Below are 4501 nucleotides of genomic sequence, written 5' to 3'. Positions count from 1 at the left end.
AAATCTGATGTTATGACTAAACATCGTATAGATCTCTTTGATTAATGGCTTTCTCCCACTCTGTAGTAACATGTGCTAAGCTTCCTGCAGAGTTTCTACTTAGCGCATCAGCCACCACATTGGCTTTACCCGGATGATACTGTATAGTGCAATCATAATCTTTAAGCAACTCTAGCCACCTCCTCTGTTTGAGGTTCAATTCACGTTGATAAAAGATATACTTCAAACTCTTATGATCCGTGAATATCTAACACGTTGCACCGTACAAGTAATATCTCCAGGTTTTCAATGCAAAAATCACTGATGCTATCTCCAAAAAATGCCACTTCTTCAAACCAAAATTCACACTTTGAAAACTTGGCGTACAATTGATGCTCCCTCAATGTCTGAAGAACTATGCGCAAATGATGCGCATGCTCCTCTTCTATACGCGAGCATATCAAAATATCATCAATAAAAACGATTACAAACTGATCCACGAATGGTTTGAATATCCTATTCATCAAATCCATGAAAACCGCTGGTGCATTCGTCAATCTGAATGCCATAACTAGGAACTCGTAGTGACCATACCGAATCCTAAAAGTAGTCTTTGAAATATCATCCTCTCGGATCTTCAACTGATGGTATCCTGATCGCAAATAAATCTTAGAAAATTGCCTTGCTCCTTGCAGTTGATTGAACAAATCATCAATCCTTGGCAACGGGTACTTGTTCTTGATTGTAACCTTGTTCAGCTGTATGTAGTCTATGCAGAGCCGAAACGATCCATCCTTCTTTTTGACAAATAAAACTGGTGCTCCCCACGGTGAAACACTTGGTCTGACAAAACCACAATCAAGTAATGATAAGCTATTATTTTATGTAGTTTTTATAGCATTTATTCGTTAGTTTTCAATACTATTGCGTAAAATAAGAGCTTATATAGTTAGGTTTTCGTGTCTTATTGTTTTTATGAATAAATATTAAATCTTATCATTTTTAGGGTATTTATGATTCAAACAGGGTCAAATAGTCAAAGCCAGAAGAATTCAGAAAACCAGAGCGAAACCCAAGCCCAACCGGTTCGAGTTGAATCGAACCGGTCAAAGAACAAAAATCAGCAGATCAACCGGCCTTCATCCGGCCCACGACATCAAGCCGGCCAAGGACCGGCTGAGACCTGGATACGCGCGAAAATGTGTTCGCATTGGAATAAGGCAACGAAATTCTGAAGTTATCACATCGGACATTCCATAATTAGCAGAATATTGCATTCACGCTCAAGAGAGTGATATGTCTTGACTTCCATACAAAGAAGGGAGCTTTGACAATAAGATAGAAGCTCATTAAGGAAAGAAGCTATGCTCTTTTAGAAACAAGACAAGTTAAAGATTGGTCCACTCAAGACGATTATGGAAGGACTTGATCATTACTCCACTTTCAAAGGAAAGAAGATATTCTCAACTTGATCTTCACTCAAGTTTTACATGGAAGGATGATCTTTGGCTTGCACTCCACTCCAAGTGACTCTATAAATAGACCCCATTTGTGTAGAGAAAACATATATCACTTAGTGTAGACTTAGGCTTAGCCACTAAAAATACTCTTTAGTATAGATTATTTCTATCTTCTATTTTCTCATGTACTCAAGGTATAACTTATCTATTGTCATAATTAAACCTTTCGTCCGAGAGTTGATATGAACGTTTATTTATATAATTGATTGGACTTGGATATTTTGGTGATTTATCGTGTTTCGGTTATTGAACTTAATGCTTGGATTAAATTGAGAAATTGAATTCATGATACATGTTTAGTTAACTAATTGAGAAATTGTTAATTAAATAGATCTAAATAATCGGAAACTTAAAAGACAACGCCACCAGAGTGGGTTGGAATTTAAGTAATCTTGAGTTTGCTTCATAATCACAATGTAGTTGGTTAATTTGTTTTCAATAACACGAGAGTGAGTTAATTATCAATTAATTAATAGGTTTTGAAATTTTGTGTTGATTAATATTCTTCATGCTTGAATGTTTTTGATCAATTCATTCATTGCCTTATGTTATAATTATTGACTCGAGAGAGCTTAGTTAAAATAGATTAGTTAATCAACAACGTATGAATTAATAACACGCGAGTGAGTTAATGAATACGTGTTCTTAAGGGTTTACTTAATATATATCATTTAATCATTTGACTAGGCTCATTATAACACGAGAGTGAGTAATTTGCCTATGAATTGGCTATTTGTTTATTTTTATCTGTGGTAACTCGAGAGAGAGCTATGGGTGCTTTAGACTAGCCGGGACTATAATTTTGGCAATCCAAATGAGTTGTGATCATTTCGGTCTTTGAGGCTCGAGAAAGCGGGATTCGATATTTTAGAATAGCTCGATTCTAGATAATCACCAAGATATTCATTGTTCATGATTTTATATTCTTATTCGGAATTATCAACCCTGGAACCTTTGCTCTTATTATTACAAAAATTATCTTTTTAAATCACTTTTACTTTATTGATTTTAATTACTTAATTTATTTGTTAATTGGTTACTTTTAATTGTTTTGATCACAAATTCTCAAACCATTTTCGTAGCTAACCGGTCAAAAGAATTCTCAAAATTAGTCGTTAAATCAATTGTCTCTGTGGGATCGATATCCATTCTTCCGGATTATATTACTTGCGCGATACTGTCACTTGCGGTTTAGCATCAACTAGTTTTTTGCGCCGTTGCCGGGGACAATTGCGTATTTAATAGATTAAGAGTCAAGAATTCTTGGGTGTGTTAGCATTTATTTTTATTTATTTCATTCTATTGGATTTTACTTGTGGTAGTGTTGTTTTTATTTTGTGCAGAAAATTTGGTCAAAGTGTATGCACAATACACGGCGATCCAAGCTTCCACAAGAAACTTTTCAACAGGACCTCACCAGTTTCGAAAGAATTATTCGAAAATCATCCCAAAAATCAGATACTATGGGGGATGACGCTAGACATCATGACGGGTATGTCCCGCCTTTTGCAAATATTGACATGATTCCGCCTCACCATCCACAAAATGTTGAGGTAGCACCAGTTCAACAAAGGCAACCAAGGAATCGAAAAAGACAACAACAACAAACACCTCAAAGGCGCACTTTGGGTGAGTTCTTTTTACCAGATGTTGATCATGCTAATTTTTGATGTTTTGCACCACCTATTCAGGAAAATACTTTTGAGAACAAAATTAGCACGATTACTCTACTTGCGAATCGATGCCAATTTTATGGGTTGCCTAGTGGAGTTCCAAATGCGCATATTTCAAATTTTTTGGAGGTGTGCAATACATTCAAGAATCCCAACGTGACAGAGGATAAAATCAAGCTTCGATTGTTTCCATTCTCCTTGCGAGATAAGGCACGAGCATGGATTCAATTTATGGCTAGCAATTCAATCACTATGAGGAGACAACTTGCTCAAGCTTTCCTCAATAAATATTTCCCTTTGGGGAAGACTACAAGATTGATGAAAGAAATTATATATTTCTTTCAACATGATGGAGAAGTTATATATGAGGCATGGGACATATTCAATGAACTTCAGCGAAGTTGCCCACATCATCACCTACAGAAGGAACATTTAATTCAAATATTTTATAATGGAATTAATGAGCATACTAGAGCTACTATTGATGCAGTTTCAGAAGGCTCAATCATAAGTAAGACGTATGAAGAAGCTCTTGCATTGCTAGATGAGTTGGCAATGTATAGCAGTTCTTGGCCTCGAAGAGGGTGAGGCAGCCAACTCAAAGGGGCATGATGACCTTAGAGAAAATTAAAGAGTTGGAGGCAATGAAAGCAAAGAACGCTGCTCTTCAAGCTCAAGTGGAGATGTATAAAAGGCAAGCGGGTCAAAAAGAATGCTCCGGTGGTAGCAGTTCAAGCAAGGTGTGTCTGTGAGAATTTAGTCACTCAGGAGGAGAATGCTTAGTTACATGCTACAAATGAGCAAGTTAATTATGTTGGAGGACAAAGGCAAGGTCAAGCTAACTCAAATACTCAATCAAGTGCAGGAAGTTCCGATTTTCAGTCGGGCAACCACTACCAACCTAACCAAGATAACTTTAACTCTCACAACTATGGAGGTAGACCGTAATATCCTTCCGAATTCCAACAAAATAGGGATCAAGATGAAGAGAGCAAGCTCGATTAAATATTGGAGAAAATGGAGCGATTCGAGAGGTTTGAAGCGGAAGCGCGACAAAAAGACAAAAATCAAGCATCTGCCTTCCATCATCTCGAGGTGAAATTATGACAATTAGAAAGCTCCATCCAAGGTAGAACCCAAGGTGGTTTACCTTCTACTACCAAAACTAATCCAAGAGAGTTTGTGAAAGCTATCACACTCCGAAGTAACAAGGTTTTTGATGATCCTCATGGTAAGAAACCTATTGAAGTTAATGATGAGTCAAGTGCTAATGAGGCAAGTTCGAGTAAGTCAAGGGTTAGTGAAGAGGTCGTGGTTGAAGTTGAGACT

At 36.9% G+C, this 4501-nt stretch overlaps 1 non-coding gene across 1 annotated transcript; it reads right to left on the bottom strand.

The window, feature by feature from the left end:
- Positions 1-3484: 3484 nt before the first annotated feature.
- Positions 3485-3591, bottom strand: LOC126666436 (small nucleolar RNA R71). Its single transcript, XR_007637936.1, has one exon. It is a non-coding gene; the product is annotated as a small nucleolar RNA R71 (small nucleolar RNA).
- Positions 3592-4501: the final 910 nt, after the last annotated feature.

The sequence above is a fragment of the Mercurialis annua genome, linkage group LG1-X (assembly GCF_937616625.2).
Source record: "Mercurialis annua linkage group LG1-X, ddMerAnnu1.2, whole genome shotgun sequence".
Taxonomy (NCBI): domain Eukaryota; kingdom Viridiplantae; phylum Streptophyta; class Magnoliopsida; order Malpighiales; family Euphorbiaceae; genus Mercurialis; species Mercurialis annua.
Note: the sequence above shows the minus strand (reverse complement) of the source record. Positions and strands in the feature narration are given on the sequence as shown.